This window comes from Pleurodeles waltl, chromosome 1_2, assembly GCF_031143425.1.
Source record: "Pleurodeles waltl isolate 20211129_DDA chromosome 1_2, aPleWal1.hap1.20221129, whole genome shotgun sequence".
In the NCBI taxonomy this organism is placed as follows: Eukaryota; Metazoa; Chordata; class Amphibia; order Caudata; family Salamandridae; genus Pleurodeles; species Pleurodeles waltl.
The window spans coordinates 698,154,189-698,175,008 of NC_090437.1; positions in this window are offsets into that span (position 1 = coordinate 698,154,189).

Below are 20,820 nucleotides of genomic sequence, written 5' to 3' on the forward strand. Positions count from 1 at the left end.
GGTTAAATGAGAAAACTGGGGGTGCGTGGGCTCCCAAGCAGTAAGGCGGTAGGGACGGATGGTATCCCGTTAGAATTATATAATCATTTTAAGACATTGCTGCTACCGGTGATGCTAGAACTTTTCACCCAAGTGCAGCAAGGGGGCAATCCTCCCCTGTCCTGGGGCACTGCTATTATAATAGTGTTTCCAAAGAAGGGTAAAGATCCCCTCAGCCTGGGCGCGTATAGGCCCATTACTCTCATTAACAGCAATGAGAAGATCTATTCTCAAATCCTAGCGACTCGTTTGTCTTCTTGCATATATAAATTGGTGACTCAGAACCAGCATGGGTTTGTCCCAGGGAGAGATACACCCGATCATATTAGAAGAGTCATAGCTTTGTTTGATGCCCCCCATGTAGCAGAGGAGCCTATGGCAATGATTCTGTTAGATGCTGAGAAGGCATTTGACAGAGTCAGCTGGGAATATATGTGGGAAATATTGCATGTCTATGGTTTGGGAGACAACTTTATTATAGCACTCAAGGCCCTGTATAGCACCCAAGTGCTAGAATCCGAATGTTAGGTGGTCAATCCAGTGATATTCGAATTGAACGTGGTACGAGACAGCGATGCCCGTGTTCGCCCTTGTTATTAGCTCTATATATAGATCCATTTCTTCGGCAACTCGAAAAGAATATAGCCATTCAGCCTGTGATTCGAAATGACTGGGGCACCAAAATACTAGCATATGCTGATGATGTTGCAGTTGTCACTGCCAATCCAGATGTGGCCCTTAAAGAAATAGAAGAAGTTGCACATGTTTTTGGGATGACATTTGGTTATCTGCTTCATAAAGGCAAGACCCAGATAGTGGTAAATGAGTACGCTAGGACAACCGATATCCGAAGGGTCGACCACGCAGTATATTTAGGGATCGATATCAGACCCAATGTGCAGCAGATAGTTCTGTCCAATCTATTGCCGATCGTAAAAAAAGCCAGACACAATTTTGGTAGATGGAATAAATTGCATATGTCAATTGTGGGGTGGTGTAATTTGGTGAAGATGATGTTTTTCCCCAAGGTTTTATATCTATTCCGGACTATTCCGCTGGAGTTTGAGAAATCTTGGTTCAACATGCTGGATCAAATAGTGATGCGGTTCATCTGGTTGTACGGTAAGATCAGGAGGGCGGGCAGATATATGACATTATCCAGGCAGAAGGGGGGTTGGTCCCTTCCAAACTTTAAATTATACCAGTTGGCGGCTGCACTACAGTTCATGCATCCTCTGTTTAACGTTAGAAGACCTACGGGTAGTGAAGGGTATCTCCCGGATATATACAAACTGCTAATAGGATCTTCGGCTAGTGGTGTACTCTTGACATTTATGGAACCCAGCTATTATAAGAAGCTGCGGTTTAAGGTCTTAAATGCTGCATAAAAATGTTGGAATCCCTGGCGGAAAAGAATGGGACTTGGTAAATATAATTATTACACAATGATTGTAAATAATACATTGCTTCCCGGGATAGTTAGGGATAACTACATGGAGCAGTGGAATCGACAAAGGGTACAAAGGCTAGGGGACCTCTTTGTGGGATCTACAGTAGGCACATTCGAGTACCTGTGGGAGAAATTCAGTCTAGAGCAAAGGGGATTCTTCGAATACTTACAAGTGAGGGATTTTATACATAAGAAAACCGGGGGGGCAGCGGGATTTGCAAAATGCCCCATGATGGAGATGTTGGTAAATGGTGATAGAATTACTATAAGGACAGTTTATGCCAGACTGAATGATGAGCTGCCAGATGATTTGCAGAAGCACTGCAACAAGTGGGAAGCCCAACTTAATGTGAGTGAAGACGAATTTTACGAGTCTTTTGGACTGGGGTGTAGCATCTTGTTGTCTGTAGCACTTCAGGCACAATATTATAAAACAATTTTTGATTTATACTTCACCCCAGGGAAAATAGCTAAGTGGGGCAGGGCAGAGGGGGCAAATTGCCCAAGATGCCAGTTATATGGTGCAGATTTAATTCATATGTTTGCTACATGTACAGAATTAACAACTTTGAGAAAGGATATCGGACAGTTTATCAGTGAAGTAGTTAATCAGGATGTGGAATTGACCCCCGGTTTGAGAGTACTTGGGGTATCGAATGCAATCAGGCCACGAGTGTCTAGGTTTATTTTTGTATCTATGGCCGTACAAAGACTTTGCATCGCCTCAGCGTGGCTCGACCAGCAACCTCCAACATTTCAATCGTGGCTGGGTCAACTTTTTTCGGTTTATCAGCTTGAACATGTACTGCATGAACATAAGGGGAGGAAGGCGAGATGGAAAGGTCAAGCCATTTGGGGAGAACTGGACACATGATTAGCCAACCAATAGTAAGGATTTATTTTTGTTAAGCATGTATGTCTATGTTTGTATCCAAAAATAGAAGAAAAAAAAAAAAGGAAATGTCTAGTGGTGTTTTTCATTTTTTGCACACTATGTTGTTCATCAGTGCGGTGCTATGTGAGTTTTGTACAGCATATGTATGTGTATGACTCCTTAGGTGTCTGTAGTCTAAGACTATTCTATATGAATGGTCTGGTTTAGCTACTGGGAATAAAGGATCATTTATTGGGGAGACACAGGGTTCAATTTTGCCCTGGTACTCTAGTTCTCTGAGGATTTCTCTCACGGGTGCTTTTGCATCATGTTTTATTGGATACTGAGGTTGAGGTTGGGGTTGATTTTTAATAGGAATTACATGGTAGGGGGAGTCTTTATCCCATCCAACGTGGTTCCGATATAACACAGGTGCCTGCACCAATGCCCAATCGATGGCATAGGATTCATCGAGTTCCTTCAGAACAAGGGGCAAAAAAGAACGTTTAATAACATCATCCCCATATGGGCAGGTACGGACAAATTCAGGTGGCCAATCTTGTTCGGCCAACAAAACATCATATATATTTACTACGCAATCCCAAAAGATGGCGTCTATTGTGCATTCGATGTCTCCTTCTAACTGCAGCGTTACTTTATACACCCTATCAGATGTGGAGACACGCATGTCCGCAGTTTCTACTTGTAGAAAGTCATCAGTTACTTTCACCTCCAGATGCTCTAGAAGACTCCGGCAAACTAATGTGACCTCTACCGCACTGCCTAGCTGTGCTAGTGCCCCCTTTCTGTTCTTCAAGACAACCCTCTTCTTGAGTGACATGACGGACTGCAACTGCTGCCACTTTTTTCTTTTTAAATTGGGGTTTTTGTTGAGGAGGTTTCTCTTCCTTTTTAACAGAAACCTCTGTTGAACGTTGTGATTCCTGTCTCGGTTTCATGTACTCTGTTCTTAACTCTGATCACCCACCGCTCTCACTGTGTTTTTCCGATGAGTCCTGAAAGGAACGAGATTGGCGTGTATCAGTATATTGATATCAATCAGGTGTTTTTATATTATCTCTATTTCAGAGATTATATCTATCCTGTGGGGTCTCCGTACGTGGAAATTCTCCCCTTTCTTCTTTAGGAGTTTGTTGTTTTTTATCCTAGCATTTCTTGTTACCCTCAGGAGCTTGCTTGGAAAAATCTTTATTTGATTTGCCCTGAAACTGTGGTTTATTTGGTCTGGACCCTAGATTATCTCGACCAATGCTAGAATAGGTCTCTGGGCTAATCTTTGGCAGCTCGCGTTCATGATCCTGTTGAGGAACATCCCAGAGACGCATGGGCACTGCTAGCGCGACTGCTACCCTTTAAGGTTACTTAAAATAATTGAGGATACTGTGGCAAAATTACCCATTAATTGCATCTCCAAGTCAGAAGCCAGGGCAGCCCCGTATTCATCTTGAATTTGTTTCATCACTTCCGGCAAGATGGCAATTGTTGGTGTACCGTGTGCGGTAGTATAGAGCACAGCAAATACTGTGCCCCATGTATTACAGTTATCTACTGTGGGGATCATTCCAAATGGCAAGCACATCATTAGAATTCTATTTTTATCCTGAGGTCCCGTATTGGTAAATACTGCTTCCAGTGCGTTTATTTTTTGAGCTAGCCAAAACGAAATTTCTTTTCATTTGGTGGGTACTTTACCCATAATCGAATGTACAGTTGCAGGGTTAATGCATGGCATCACTCCATGTGGTTGCGCTGGAGCAGCAGGTGCTGGGTTTGTATTCAATGTTTGCATTACAAACTGTACTAATCGTCTATATATATTGCTGTCAGCTCAGTGTAAAAGCGACATACTTAAGCTATTGCTAAGTTTGCTACTGCAGGGTGAGGTGTATACGTGGGCAATAAAGGCCTGGTAGGACCATTGTGACTTAGAGGACCTCACCTAACTGGTACAATCATGTGGGATAGGGCGCCATCAAGCGAATTGTTATGTTCTTGATAAACTAAAGGTATTTCTAAATATGCATATGCTCTGTATCGTCCAGGTACGTTTGCAAGTGTATAATGATGAAATGTGTTTGTGTTCCCATCGGCTGCTGGAAATGTGACCCAAGAATAAAAAAGTTCAGTTCTATAAGCTGGATGTGCGTCCACCACAAATGTGACTGGACCCCCCTGGGCTGTTAGGCCATTTGCCAGTAAATGTGCAGTCAGGGGTTGTCTCATATTGACTGCAATTGCTACCTGCTGCAGATTTGCCATAGTAGATGGTACATTTGCTCAGAGAAGACACACCAAATGGGGATTTTCCTTTAAGAGTTCCAGCTTGAACAACGGCCAGCATCAGATAGGGTGTCCTACTTAGCTGAGGAGAAAATCCTCAAAACCACTGACATCTCCGTATATAGTACTGAGGTGTCTTTGTATACAGTGAGACTGAGATACTTAGGAGGACCCGAAAATTAGAGCCTGACCAAAAGTTGGCGGCGCCATGTTGCATAGGCTCTCACTATTCTAATGAGACTACTGGATTACGAGCGGCAGAATCGCCTGCGGTGTGGGAGACTGAGTCTGACCCACTACAGGTGACACCTGTCGCTCCAATCCGGGTTTTGCTCCGGCTAACTAGCAGTGCCTCATCTCCACCCGAGGGCGGGATGATTAGACAGCCAAGCAAATGACATAATTGATTTCTCAGGGAAACCATGGTCACTCAGGTCTCATCCATTTCTCTCAGTTACATTAGTCTCACATATACAATGACAAACAGAGGCAGTATATGTTTAAATAATACTTTAATGAAGCAACTGCATTTTACATAGCAAAGCATGGGCTGCAATAACCAGGACAATACAGCATGTCAAGATTAAAATTGTTAGGAGAGTAAAGCATAGAAATAATGCTACCATATTGTCACTAGAATTAATAGACTCATTCCTACCTAGGCTATAAATGAACACAGCGTGTTAAGCTCTAATTCTGCCCATCAGGTTCCCGTGGGAAGACATCATCCTCCATACCTGAGCAAACGCCTGAAGTCTGCATAAGCAGTTGTAGCAAAGCATTCAGCAATCAGCATACAGTCGTGGTTTTCTGGTTGAAATCTCCCTCTAACGTGTTAAGGGAGAGGGAAGTGTTTTTATAATAAAACAGCTGGTGTTCTGAGAAAATGCCCCTACATAAGGATGTGTGTTTTCTATGAATGTCAGAGACAAACCACGTTCATCAGCAACCTATCTTACTATAGCCTTGGAAGAAGCACAGAGTGAGCAAGAATGTCTTGTTTGATAACAGAGTGCTGGCCTAGGCGAAAACAGCTAGATAGAGAGAAAATAAAACAAGACCGTAAAAGTGGTTACTGTAACAATAATAAAATTAAGCTGAATAAAATATATGTATGTTAAAATACTGTGTATGAAGCTATGACTAAAATGGCTACACAACAGCCACACATTTTAACCAATCATGTGTTGCCTACATCTCCCGCAGTGTACCATAAAAGTGAAAACATACTTAATGTGCCCAAACAAATTCTTGATTGTGTCTTGAAACATTTCTATTATCATTTATACTTACATTTGTAGAGCTGAAACGTTACTGCACACTGTTCAGAATTCCCCAACATATATTGTTACTGATGGGTTCGGCATCCAGCCTCAAACATTATAACGATACTACCCATTTATAAAATCACTCGATAGAATCTCTTAATACATTATAAATTGTTAGATCTCCTAATGCGGTTATACCGTTATGGTCCTTCATATTCAGTCTGTGACCTAAGGGAGTTCTCACATCAATCTCATAAATAAAGCCCAGTGGGATGATCTTCCTACTGCATTGGCACATCAATTTGCTCATTTGTAGCATTAGCTAATTTGTGGCTTCTGCCAGATATAAATAGCTCCTTTGCTTCTTCCAAGTGATAGGTTTCCAACTCCAACTATGCAAAACATTAAAAACCACATTAAAAACAGCAAAATGACTTCCCAATTATACAATATACAAAGAGCTAAGTTTTACATTCTTTACAGTGTTCTAATAGAGAATAGTTACTGAATGTCTGTGTCTCTTGTTTTAAAGATGCACATGTAGTTCTTCTCCAGAATTCAAACCATTTAGTTTTTTGCTGTCAAAGGCTAATATGCACTTAGACTCCAATATTCTTAACTTATTTTCCCTGTTGCCCCCTCTAGCATCATTTGCTATTCCATCAATGACACTATATTTCAGATCCTAAGCATTCCCGCCATATCACAATTTGTTTATCGCTTTTTAAATATTGCAATATTATCTTGTGGGCCTGCAAGGTGGTACTGGCCACATATATCTTGGGGCAGCTGCAATTCTAAATATATACTGCAAACTCACTTTTGCATGTTTACTACCCCCTGATTGTATGCACCATTTCCCCACCTATTTTCAATTCTCTGATGTTCTCTCCATTCTTGAATGCTTTACATTTGGAACATTTCACAAATCCTGCAGCAGACTTCTACCACGTTTCTTTTTCCCTCCTGATGTCACTCCTCACTAACATATCTCACTTCCTATTATAGGATCACTCCTTAAGAGATGCCAGTGCCTACAGATGAACGCTCTTACTTCTGTATGTGCAGTTTTATATATTGTATCTTCTATGTGCTTCTTTTCTTTTGTTTATTAACCGCTTCTGTGCCTTGGACGAGGTGACCTCGTCCAAGGCTACAGTTCCCCTGTGCCTTGGACGAGGTCACCTCGTCCAAGGCACAGGGGACTTGGGGGAGCGCTAGCGCGCCCCCCGTGCACCCCCCTCCCCCCAAGGAGGGTAGGGAAGGAGAAGACCTTCCCCTTCCACCCCGACCCCCCCACCCCCCCTGTGAAGTCAGCGCGTGAGCGCGCACTGATTTGTCACAGGTGCCTCCCCCATCGCGATGGAAGCTCTGCTTCCAGCGTGATTGAAAGAGAAATGCAAAGCTCGGGGAGGCCCGGAGGGGCTTCAAAGGGAAGGAAATGTATTTCCTTCCCTTTGAAGTCTCTCCCAGGGTTTCAAAAGCCGGATTGCTTGCAATCCGGCTTTTGAAACCCCACTAGACACCAGGGATTTTTTATTTTATTTTACAAAGTGACATAAGGGAGCGACCCCTTGGGCAAGGGTCGTTCCCGGGGGGGCCATTTTTCAGGAAGGCCTTTTCTGCCCCCCCCTGGGAGCAGATCGGCCTAATAGGCCGATCTGCTCCCAGGGGGGGCAGAAACCTCTAGGCACCAGGGACCTTTTTTTTTTTTTTTTTAGGTGGGGAGCGACCCCTTAGGCAAGGGTCGCTCCCCTAGGGGGCAAATTATAATTAGGCCGTTTCTGCCCCCCCTTGGGGGCAGATTGGCCTATTTTGATGAGGCCAATCTGCCCCGAAGGGGGGCAGAAACCACTAGACACGAGGGAGTTTTTTCTTTGCGTGAATTTCACGCAAGGGGAGCGACCCCTTAGGCAAGGGTCGCTCCCTGGGGGGGGCACATTTATTTTAGGCCATTTCTGCCCCCCCTGGGGGAAGATCGGCCTATTATTAGAAACCTCAAGGCGCCAGGGCAAATTATTTTTTTGTGTTTTTTTTTTTGTTTGTTTGTTTTTTTAGAGATGGGGAGCGACCCATCAGGCAAGGGTCGCTCCCTTGAGGGTCAAATTGTATTTAGGCCATTTCTGCCCCCCTTGGGGGCAGATTGGCCGATTTTAGGTCAATCTGCCCCCAAGGGGGCAGAAACCACTAGGCACCGGGGATTTGTTTTTTGGCGCCAATGTCACGCAGGGGGAGCGACCCCGTAGGCAAGGGTCGCTCTCGGGCAGGCAGGGTTTGGGGGGGTCAAATTTATTTTACGGCATTTCTGCCACCCCCTGGGGCCGGCTGAGCTAGAGGCCAAACTCCACAGGAAGGCATTTTGCAAAAAACACCTCTGTTTTCTGTGAAAAAATATGTTGTGCCCACGTTGTGTTTTGGGCCATTTCCTTTCGTGGGCGCCAGGCCTACCCACAGAAGTGAGGTACCATTTTTATCGAGAGACTTAGGGGAACGCTGGGTGGAAGGAAATTTGTGGCTCCTCTCAGATTCCAGAACTATCTGTCACCGAAATGAGAGGAAAAAGTGTTTTTTGGGCCGAATTTTGATGTTTGCAAAGGATTCTGGGTAACATAACCTGGTCAGAGCCCCGCAAGTCACCCCATCTTGGATTCCCCTGGGTTTCTAGTTTTCAAAAATGCGCTGGTTTGCTAGGTTTCCCCAGGTGCCGGCTGAGCAACAGGCCAAAATCCACAGGTAGGCACTGTTTTCTATGAAAAAATGTGATGTGTCCACGCTGTGTTTTGGGCCGTTTCCTTTCGTGGTCGCTTGGCCTACCCACACAAGTGAGGTATCATTTTTATCAGGAGACTTGGGGGGACGCTGGGTGGAAGGAAATTTGTGGCTCCTCTCAGATTCCAGAACTTTCTGCCACAGAAATATGAGGAACATGTGTTTTTTTTAGCCAAATTTTGAGGTTTGCAAAGGATTCTGGGTAACAGAACCTGTTCCGAGCCCCACAAGTCACCCCATCTTGGATTCCCCTAGGTCTCTAGTTTTCAGAAATGCACAGGTTTGGTAGGTTTCCCTAGGTGCCGGATGAGCTACAGGCCAAAATCTACAGGTAGGGTCTTTCCAAAAAACACCTCTGTTTTCTTTCAAAAATTTGGATGTGTCCACGTTGCGCTTTGGGGCGTTTCCTGTCGCGGGCGCTAGGCCTACCCACACAAGTGAGGTATCATTTTTATCGTGAGACTTGGGGGAACGCTGGGTGGAAGGAAATTTGTGGCTCCTCTCAGATTCCAGAACTTTCTGCCACAGAAATGTGAGGAACATGTGTTTTTTTAGCCAGATTTTGAGGTTTGCAAAGGATTCTGGGTAACAGAACCTGGTCCGAGCCCCACAAGTCACCCCATCTTGGATTCCCCTAGGTCTCTAGTTTTCAGAAATGCACAGGTTTGGTAGGTTTCCCTAGGTGCCGGCTGAGCTAGAGGCCAAAATCTACAGGTAAGCACTTTGCAAAAAACACCTGTGTTTTCTTTCAAAAATGTGGATGTGTCCACGTTGCGCTTTGGGGCGTTTCCTGTCGCGGGCGCTAGGCCTACCCACACAAGTGAGGTATCATTTTTATCGTGAGACTTGGGGGAACGCTGGGTGGAAGGAAATTTGTGGCTCCTCTCAGATTCCAGAACTTTCTGCCACAGAAATGTGAGGAACATGTGTTTTTTTAGCCAGATTTTGAGGTTTGCAAAGGATTCTGGGTAACAGAACCTGGTCCGAGCCCCACAAGTCACCCCATCTTGGATTCCCCTAGGTCTCTAGTTTTCAGAAATGCACAGGTTTGGTAGGTTTCCCTAGGTGCCGGCTGAGCTAGAGGCCAAAATCTACAGGTAGGGTCTTTGCAAAAAACACCTCTGTTTTCTTTCAAAAATTTGGATGTGTCCACGTTGCGCTTTGGGGCGTTTCCTGTCGCGGGCGCTAGGCCTACCCACACAAGTGAGGTATCAATTTTTATCGGGAGACTTGGGGGAACGCTGGGTGGAAGGAAATTTGTGGCTCCTCTCAGATTCCAGAACTTTCTGCCACAGAAATGTGCGGAACATGTGTTTTTTTGGCCAGATTTTGAGGTTTGCAAAGGATTCTGGGTAACAGAACCTGGTCCGAGCCCCACAAGTCACCCCATCTTGGATTCCCCTAGGTCTCTAGTTTTCAGAAATGCACAGGTTTGGTAGGTTTCCCTAGGTGCCGGATGAGCTACAGGCCAAAATCTACAGGTAGGCACTTTGCAAAAAACACCTCTGTTTTCTTTTTAAAATTTGGATGTGTCCACGTTGCGCTTTGGGGCGTTTCCTGTCGCAGGCGCTAGGCCTACCCACACAAGTGAGGTATCATTTTTATCGGGAGACTTGGGGGAACGCTGGGTGGAAGGAAATTTGTGGCTCCTCTCAGATTCCAGAACTTTCTGCCACAGAAATGTGTGGAACATGTGTTTTTTTGGCCAAATTTTGAGGTTTGCAAAGGATTCTGGGTAACAGAACCTGGTCCGAGCCCCACAAGTCACCCCATCTTGGATTCCCCTAGGTCTCTAGTTTTCAGAAATGCACAGGTTTGGTAGGTTTCCCTATGTGCCGGCTGAGCTAGAGGCCAAAATCTACAGGTAGGCACTTTGCAAAAACACCTCTGTTTTCTTTCAAAAATGTGGATGTGTCCACGTTGCGCTTTGGGGCGTTTCCTGTCGCGGGCGCTAGGCCTACCCACACAAGTGAGGTATCATTTTTATCGGGAGACTTGGGGGAATGCTGGGTGGAAGGAAATTTGAGGCTCCTCTCAGATTCCAGAACTTTCTGCCACAGAAATGTGCGGAACATGTGTTTTTTTGGCCAAATTTTGAGGTTTGCAAAGGATTCTGGGTAACAGAACCTGGTCCGAGCCCCACATGTCACCCCATCTTGGATTCCCCTAGGTCTCTAGTTTTCAGAAATGCACACGTTTGGTAGGTTTCCCTAGGTGCCGGCTGAGCAAGAGGCCAAAATCTACAGGTAGGCACTTTGCAAAAAACACCTCTGTTTTCTTTCAAAAATTTGGATGTGTCCACGTTGCGCTTTGGGGCGTTTCCTGTCGCGGGCGCTAGGCCTACCCACACAAGTGAGGTATCATTTTTATCGGGAGACTTGGGGGAACGCGGGGTGATAGGAAATTTGTGACTTCTCTCAGATTCCAGAACTTTCTGCCACAGAAATGTGAGGAACATGTGTTTTTTTAGCCTAATTTTGAGGTTTGCAAAGGATTCTGGGTAACAGAACCTGGTCCGAGCCCCACAAGTCACCCCATCTTGGATTCCCCTAGGTCTTTAGTTTTCAGAAATGCACAGGTTTGGTAGGTTTCCCCAGGTGCCGGCTGAGCTAGAGGCCAAAATCTACAGGTAGGCACTTTGCAAAAAACACCTCTGTTTTCTTTTTAAAATTTGGATGTGTCCACGTTGCGCTTTGGGGCTTTTCCTGTCGCGGACGCTAGGCCTACCCACACAAGTGATGTATCATTTTTATCGGGAGAATTGGGGGAACGCTGGGTGGAAGGAAATTTGTGGCTCCTCTCAGATTCCAGAACTTTCTGCCACAGAAATGTGAGGAACTTTTTAGCCAAATTTTGAGGTTTGCAAAGGATTCTGGGTAACAGAACCTGGTCCGAGCCCCACAAGTCACCCCATCTTGGATTCCCCTAGGTCTCTAGTTTTCAGAAATGCACAGGTTTGGTAGGTTTCCCTAGGTGCCGGCTGAGCTAGAGGCCAAAATCTACAGGTAGGCACTTTGCAAAAAACACCTCTGTTTTCTTTCAAAACTTTTGATGTGTCCACGTTGCGCTTTGGGGCGTTTCCTGTCGCGGGCGCTAGGCCCACCCACACAAGTGAGGTATCATTTTTATCGGGAGACTTGGGGGAACATAGATTAGCGAAACAAGTGTTATTGCCCCTTGTCTTTCTCTACATTTTTTCCTTCCAAATATAGGAGAGTGTGTAAAAAAGACATCTATTTGAGAAATGCCCTGTAATTCACATGCTAGTATGGTCACCCCGGAATTCAGAGTTGTGCAAATAACCACTGGTCCTCAACACCTTATCTTGTGCCCTTTTCGGAAAAACAAAGATTTTCTTGATAGCTATTTTTTACTCATTATATTTCAGCAAATGAATTGCTGTATACCCTGTATAGAATGAAAACGCACTGCAGGGTGCAGCTCATTTATTGCCTCTGGGTTCCTCGGGTTCTTGATGAACCTACAAGCTCTATATATCCCCGCAACCAGAGGAGTCCAGCAGACGTAACAGTATATTGCTTTCGATAATCTGACATTGCAGGGAAAAGTTACAGAGTAAAACGTAGAGGTAAATTGATGTTTTTTTACCTCAATTTCAATATTTTTCTTTTCAGTTGTTATTTTCTGTAGGAAACCCTTGTAGGATCTACACAAATGACCCCTTGCTGAATTCAGAATTTTGTCTACTTTTCAGAAATGTTTAGGTTTCATGCCCATTTCTGTCACTTACTGGAACGAGGCTGAAGGCACAAACAATTGCAAAAATGGGGTATGTCCCAGTAAAATGCCACAATTGTGTTGGAAAATTGGGTTTTCTGATTCAAGTCTGCCTGTTCCTGAAAGCTGCTGAGTTTAGCACTGCAAACCCTTTATTGATGCCATTTTCAGGGGAAAAACCACAAGCCTTCTTCTGCAGCCACTTTTTCCATTTTTTTAAAAAAAAACGAAATTTTAACTGTATTTTGGCTAATTTCTTGGCCTCCTTCAGGGGAACCCACAAAGTCTGGGTACCTCTAGAATCCCTAGGATGTTGGAAAAAAAGGACGTAAATTTGGCTTGGTTATCTTATGTGGACAAAAAGTTATGAGGGCCAAAGCGCGAACTGCCCCAAATAGGCAAAAAAAGGCCTGGCACAGGAGGGGGAAAAGGCCTGGCAGCGAAGGGGTTAAACAGAATGAGCTCCCTCTCCCTCCCCTCAACTTTTTTGCATGCATGATTGAGGGACTCTTCTTATAGCCTCTGACCCTCAACTTTTGAAGAACATCTCTGTTTGCTTCATTAAAACCTTTGGTGGTACTGTACATTCTCTTAGTTCCAAGTAGCTCCCTGAAGTGTAGGGTGGAAGCTATTGGCATGTAGGATATTATTTCCTGCACTAGGTTTTCTATAAGTTTTGTTTCAAATCTCTATTATTATTTCTTGAGCATCTAAGAACTCTCTCTCTCACTGTCACTGATGTTACCCAAGAAGCTCAAGTTCAAGTTATTCTGGTTCACAAAAAGTAGAGAACTTTCTCTATCTCCTCTCCGAATGACAAAACTATAGTCAATAAATCTAAGCCAGAGGGTTATAAGTGTGCTCTATGCATTTAAGGGAGGGAGATTCACATAGCTGGGAGCCAAGCAGGTGCCCTTCACCATCCCTCGCTGTTGTTCATACATTTTTTTATTAAAGAAGAATTTATTGTGTTTCAAGCACCACTCCATCATGCTTAATAGATTTGAGCTTCCACCTCCAAGTCCTTGAGGACACCAACTCCGCCTCAGTCTTAGAAAACACAAGCATCATCGGCCTTTCTCAGGTGGTCATCGCCCCCTCTCATAGTGCAGGAGACACACTAGACTCCATTTACTCTACCAGCCACATAGCCAAGTTCTCCCCCACCTCTGAGGTAACATGGACCTACTACAACAACATCCACTTCACCATCTAGGGACTGCCTGGTGCCCCGGTGAGACCCCCCATCCTCCCCTGCCGCAACTGAAGCAAAGTCACTGAAACACCCTGGGTCGCCACCCTCAAAGAAGCTAGACCAATCTGTTCAGATATTCTCGAACACTGCATTAAAAACTTCTCCAATTGGATCTCCTCAGCAGCTTACACAATCACCACACCAAAGAGAACCACCACCAGCAAGCCCACCAAGCAAGCCAAATGGTTCACCCCAAAACTTCTAACCCTCAAACGACACTGCAAGAAACTAGAAAGACACTGGCACTCCAACAAGACCACTGCCACCCTCAACTCCTTCAGGGCCACCCTTAAAAGATACCACCAATGACTCAGAGAGACCAAGAAAGAAGCTCTCACCACCTGCATTGAGGCAAGCACCAACCATGCCAGAGAACTCCAAGCCCAAGCCCTCTGCAACACGCTATCGGGCCACTTTCACCACAAGATCACCAAAATCTACAGCAACTTCGATCCCCAAACACTAACCTGAACCACCCTTGCACCTCATTCCCACCACTCCCCCGCCATTGGATTACCGAATGGAAGCAGCTATCTACCGAAGACACCATCTCCATCATGATCTCAATCCACTCTGGGTCCCCTGTGGACCCGTGCCTTCACCACTTCTACAACCTAGGAGGAGAAATAATTGGAGCCTTTCTCACAGAACTCCTCAACACCTCCATGTCCACAGACACCGTCCCCGGCACCTGGAAGCATGCCAGGGTCAAGCCCCTCCTGAGGAAACCCTCAGCCAACCCCAGCGAGCTCAAAAACTACCACCCCATTTAGCTCTTCCTATTCCCCACCAAAGTATTGGAAAAGGCCATCAAACGCCAGCTCATGGACAACCTCAAACACAACAACTTGCTCGGCCCTTCCCAATCCAGCTTCCAGACCAATCACAGCACCGAAACCGTCTTGATTGCAGGAACCAACGACATCACAAATACCCCGACATAGGGGCAATAGCGGCCCTCATCCTCCTCGACTAATTAGCAGCCTTTGACACCATCTCCCACCAGACTCTGATCACCAGACTCCACAGCATTGGTATTTAAAACAACACACTCAACTGGCTCTCCTCTTTCCTCTCCGGCTGAACACAGAGGATTGTCCTCCCTCCCTACATCTCCGTAGCCAAAGGCATCATCTGTGGCACCCCCAGGGCTCCTCCCTCTTCAATGCCTACATGACTCCATTGGCAGACATCGCACTAACCCACAGACTCAACATCCTCTCCTACACCAATGACACGCAGCTCGTCCTATTCCTCACAGAACACACCGCCACCACATGAACGAACTTCTAAAACACTATGGCCAACATTGCCACCTGGATGAGGACCAACTGGCTCAAGGTCAATTCAGACAAAATTTGTTCTGCGGGTAGAAATTTCTTTGAGAAGTAAGCTACTGGATGGAAATGCCCAGACTCAGGATCTCGTTGGTACAACACACCACTCACTGCCATTTGGCGAAGCGTCTGCTTCCCCGAAAAACGGCTGATGTGGGTCGGGATGATGGAGAATGGGTGCTTCAGTGAATGTGTTTTTAAGATGTTGGAAGGCTTTCTTAGCTTCTGCATGCCAGAGGAACTTAACCCCCTTTCGTAGGAGACGAGTTATCGGAGATACCATGGTAGAAAAGTGGGGTATAAATCTCCGATAAAAATTTGCGAAGCCCAAAAACTGTTGCATTTCCTTGATGGATCTTGGAGCTACCGAATCCAGGATGGCCTGTACCTTGGACCTATTCTTCGAAATTCCATTGGGAGTGGTCACATATCCTAGGAATTCAAAAATTGTAGCGTTAAAAACACATTTTTCCAGCTTGGCGAAGAGATGATGCTCTCAAAGCCGTTGTAAAACCACTCTTACATGCCCTATATGTTCCTCAGTGGAAGACGAATAGATCAAAATGTCGTCTATGTATACCACTACACAGATATCCAGAAACTCCTGAAGCACTTCATTGATGAAAAATTGAAACTCTGCAGGAGCGTTACACAACCCGAAGGGCATCACTGTGTACTCAAAGAGTCCGAATTTAGTTCGGAGCGCCGTCTTCCACTCATCCCCCTCCATCATTCGGATCAAGCGGTAGGCGCCCGGAGGTCGAGTTTATTATAAATGGTGGACTGACGTACCTGATCTAAAAGTACCAGGATCAACAGAAGTGGATGCCGATTTTTTATGGTCACTTTGTTCATTGCGCGATAATCTATACAGGCGCACACCTCGCGATTCTTCTTGGGCATGAAGAACAAAGATCACGATACTGGTGACGTTGAATGACGAATGAAACCCTTAGCCAATAGATCATCCAGGTAGTCTCGCAAGTATTGATTCTCAGGCTCAGAAAGAGCATACACCCTACTACATGGTAACGGTGCCCCGGGAATCAAGTCTATACGACAATCGTATGACCTATGTGATGGAAGCTTGGTGTCCTTCTGTTCACTAAAGACATCATGGAAGTCTTTATACAGTGCAGGAATGCCCAGTGTGTCGTCCGGCTTGATAGCCGTACTATGTGTGGACCCACAATGCAAGGGTGTTACTAGTAATGGTTTGTCTTGGTAACAGGAGTGCCAGCAATGTTTAGAGTCTACTATCACTGTCCTTGCTGCCAAGTCAATTTTGGGATTGTGTAACTGAAGCCAGGGTATCCCCAAAATGGCTCCAAATACTGGGGTATCTATGAGGTCAAACTGAATTTGTTCTGTATGGTTGTTTGCACAAAGCAAGGACAAGGGTGCTGTTTGATAAATGATAAGCCCGGAGGACAATTCAGAGCCATCCATGGCTCTGACTGGTTCAGGGACATCTTTTCTGACAGTAGTAATATTTAGGGTTTTAGTCAAACCCAAGTCTAAAAAGTTTCCGGTAGCCCCAGAGTCAAGCAATGTGGGAATGACCTTACGAACCTGAGGGGACAACACTAACGTCACAATAAGTGTTAGATGTTGAGGTACTGGACTGGTGGTATTAGCCAGAAGATGTGAGACCATATTGAAAGAAGCACTCAATAAAATGGTCTCAGAAGTTATCGAGCCAGTTAGTTTTCCCCTGGTCAGGAAGAGAGAATTCAGGCCCTGTTACTGCTCCAATGGGTTTCTTTGGAGCAGTAGGCTTGTTAGGACATTTCCAAGGAAAATGCCCTGCCTTTGCTGCAGTATAAACAAAGTTTACATTTTTTCCTATGTTCTTTCTCTTCCTTAGATAGAGGGCGCCACACACTGTCAATTTGCATGGGTTCAGGTGTATCATGAGTGGACTCCTTTTTCTCAGCACCACTAAGCGCGTGTCACCCGGGAATTTCTCTCCCTTACATTCACTCAAGCGGTGATCCAATCGTACCACCAGGTCAATTAATCCGGAACACTCCGTAGGAGGTTCCACAATTTGGGCTAGAACAACCTTGAGATCATCCCGAAGACAATGGTGGAAAAGGGAGGTCCTCTTCTCCTCGGCCCACTCAGTCTCTGCCACCAACCGATTGAAAGAGGTGATAGAGGACAGTAGATCCTTGTTTCCCTGGAGCAAATTCAGCAACTCATTGTCACTGGCTTGCACGAAGAGGTGTTTGGTGAACAGTTTCCGCAAGGCTTCCTTGAACCGGTTGAAATCATACAGTATAGGGTCATTGCGCTCCACCAGCAGAATAGACCAATTAGCTGCATTGCCTTCCAAATAATAGATAATAAAAGCTACCTTTGCAGCACCGTTGGGGAATGCAGCTGCCCAACACAAAAACTGTAGCTGGCAGTGGTTAAGAATTTTTTTTAACTTGGCACTATCTCCCAAAAATCTTTCTGGAGGAGCTGATGGCACAGACCACTACCTGCATGGGTTGTGTGGTGGAAGTCATTGGGCCTGAATCAGGTCTAGGAACATGATTAGATGGGTGAAACGGAGGGGTCTGTAGCACTGGAGATCTTTGTTTTAGTTTGACTCCTCCCCAGGGGGTGTCTTGTGGTTTATACCGCTGTAGTTCAGTGTGCAACTCCAGGTTCTCTTGTTTTAAGGAAATAACTTCCTTCTATAATCCTGCTAGGGCCCTAGTTAAATCTAATAAAGATGGAGCATCCTGATCAGCTGGTAAAGCCTGTGCTAAAGCTTTGAAAGTACCCATTGAGGAATCCATCGCCCAGGCAGCCCTGTATGTTGTGGTTTGGCTTTATGTCGAGACGGGGCCACTCCCCTGAAAAGCAGGATGTCTGCAGGGGTGATGGTATGTCCCTGACCTCCTGAAACACCTCTCTGCACTTCCTGGTGGACACAGAAACCCCAGCAGGTGTCCCAAAAGAAAAGGGGGAGTGGAAGAGAAAGAGACAAAACACTGCCACGTCTTGCCGGTCCAGCCAGGCACCCTGTATCTTCGGGGGGCAGGTAGTTGTTGACAGAGTGATAGTAGAGTTAGTGCTCTCAACTTCTTGAAACTAAATCTCTCTTTCTGATATGGGCACAGGAGCGGTAGAAGAACACCAGGATGCTCAAGCACTTTTCTTGGATAATAATAACTGTTGGCACAATTACTAACACTGCATTACCAAAAACCCAAACTGAGTACCATAACAATAAGTACTGCGACACTAGGGCTGGCTTCACAGAGATTCACTGTTTCACAATACAATTAGAACTGTGGTTGCACTTATCATGCAGAAGAAAGACAAACAAGGACAGTACTTATATCATGTATAACTTTCCTGCATGCAAAGGGTTAAACTAAAAGGAACAAAAACAATCCAAGAAATACAAAGGTCCACTCTGGGTTTAAACAGTTAGGGTAGCACAGTTTGATTTGGTTTCACTGTGTCTGTGGGAAACCCTTCAAAAGCAAATTCCTCAAACCTGAAACATAGGCATGAATGACACAATTTAAATCTAAGAGTTATGCTATTAGAGAAAGAAAAGGCACGTAAATGCTCTTTTAAAATTGCACTGTCACCTTTTGTAGTACTTGAGCTTAAGCAGATTTCCTGAAGCACATTTCGGCAAGTAACTACAATAATAATGTAGACTATTCAGAAATGCATTTGTCTCTTCAAGATAAGCACTCTGCCAAAATACAAGGTCTGAAATACACCAGCTGTTCTAGGAAAGTGCGGCGCTCAAAGAACAAACTCCTTGGAGGATACTAGTCACTTTGCTGCAGTCTTTTCTGGAGTGCTGGAGGAATGCCTGGTGTCAGCTGGTAGAGGAACAAAGAAAATAATTGCCTCAAAAGTCCTGAATACAAGGATGACAGCAGGGGCTGGACTGCCATATCAGATGCTGAGATCAGGAAGCAAAACAAAGCCAAGCAAAACAAAGCCAAGCAGGGAGGCATGCTTCACTCTGCTATTTATAGCCAATCAGGAAAGCAGTTGAGTTTCCACATGTGGATGAGTCACCACACCCAATTAGAAGCACATGTCTACACCACACCCAATTAGTAGCACATGTCTACACCTGCTCACACTAGCAAACAAGCATTGGTAAAACAAGCATTGATAAACCCAATTGTGTAAACAGCACATTATGTTTACTTAGAAACACGAAGGTTTAACCAAGAACAGAGATATGATTTAACCCTAATCCCTGGGGATGCTGACAGATAATGCAGGAGACACCTTGCGGATTCCCGACAGTGTGTTGTGTGTGTACATGCCTTTGGGTTTGTTTGTGATGTTTATGTTTGTGTTTGCGCACCTTGTCTGTTGTAGTGGGTGTATGCTAGTCTGTAGGTATACCCTGGATAGGTGAAGGGAGAGGGATTGTGGATTGGAACAGGTAGCTGGAGGTGGGATGGAAGATGAAGGGACACGGGCTGCTGTCAATGAAGAGTCCAGAGCCTGAAACTTTCTGTGTAGGTCAGACAAGCCATCGTGAATGCCTTCCAGGTAGGCATGGGACTGCTGCATCTGGTATGCCAGTCCCTGGATGACATTCACAATGGTTGTCTGCCCCACAGAGATGAACCAAGGAGGTCAGTAGCCTCCTCATTGAGGGCAGCAGGGCTGACTGGGGCAGGGGCAGAGGTGCCTGAGGTGAAGGAGACACCCACCTTCCTGGGTAAGTGGGCACAGGCCACTGGGCAGGGAGCTACAGGGAAGGCAGTGCTGGTAAGGGGGTGGCGGACAAGGATGGTGCTGGGGTGGTCCCAGATGGCTCCACCAATGCCAGGGAGACGCCATCGGAGGAGGAATCTGAATCAGATAAGGAAGCTCCAGTCACCCCAGTAGTGCTCCCCTCGCCCTCTGTCCCACTGGTCCCCTCGGCTTCTCTGGTGCCAGCCTCCTGGGTCCCATGGGCTGATGCATCCCCACTCGCCGGTGCCCTTCCTCCTTTTCCAGCTGATGCTAATGCACACATAGACAGAGGTGGACAGAGAAGGATGGGGGGAGCAAAAGAAAGGGAGGAAATGGTAAAAACCCACACATCCACTTCACATGCAAACAATACACACATTTGCCCCTGTTGGGAAAACAAGAGACCAAATTGCAGTCATAAACAAAAGAGTCCTGCAAGTCATATCCAAACTTATCACTGATTGCCTCATCCCTGCAGCCTAGCCACTTGATTGAAAACTCCTACATGCCTGTCAACTGGCTAACTGACTAATCCAACAGTTTAATCCATGAACATACCCAACTAAATGTCAGTCATGGCAGGATGAAACAAATCTGACCTCAGAGGAACTGTGCACACAAACTAAATGACAGGAATGTGTGGAATACATTCAAAACTGTGAGCGCTCCCAAGCCTATCTGTTTAGTTATTGTAACTTATAAGCAGACGCGTCCTTAAGGCCAATGAACCTTTTGACTTGTTTAAGATGATCATACCCTATGTAGCATCTTAAAATCATCAGTACTAATATTACAAATCATTAGAGAGTCAGCCAAGAACGCACCATGACCCCTTTGGTCACGAATAACCACACTGTTTGATTATCAATTAAACTGTTTATTTCCCTATATTAACAATGCTAAGGTCACGAAAGTTAGTTTTAAAAACCAAATGGTACATGTAAAGGAACAACACAGGCTGGCCAAATCGTCTAAAGAAGCTCAATTTAAACAGAGCTATAATCACAATGATTTCAATAGAGATAACTCAAAGTAATAACAACAATATCCGAGCAAGAGAAATGGCATAC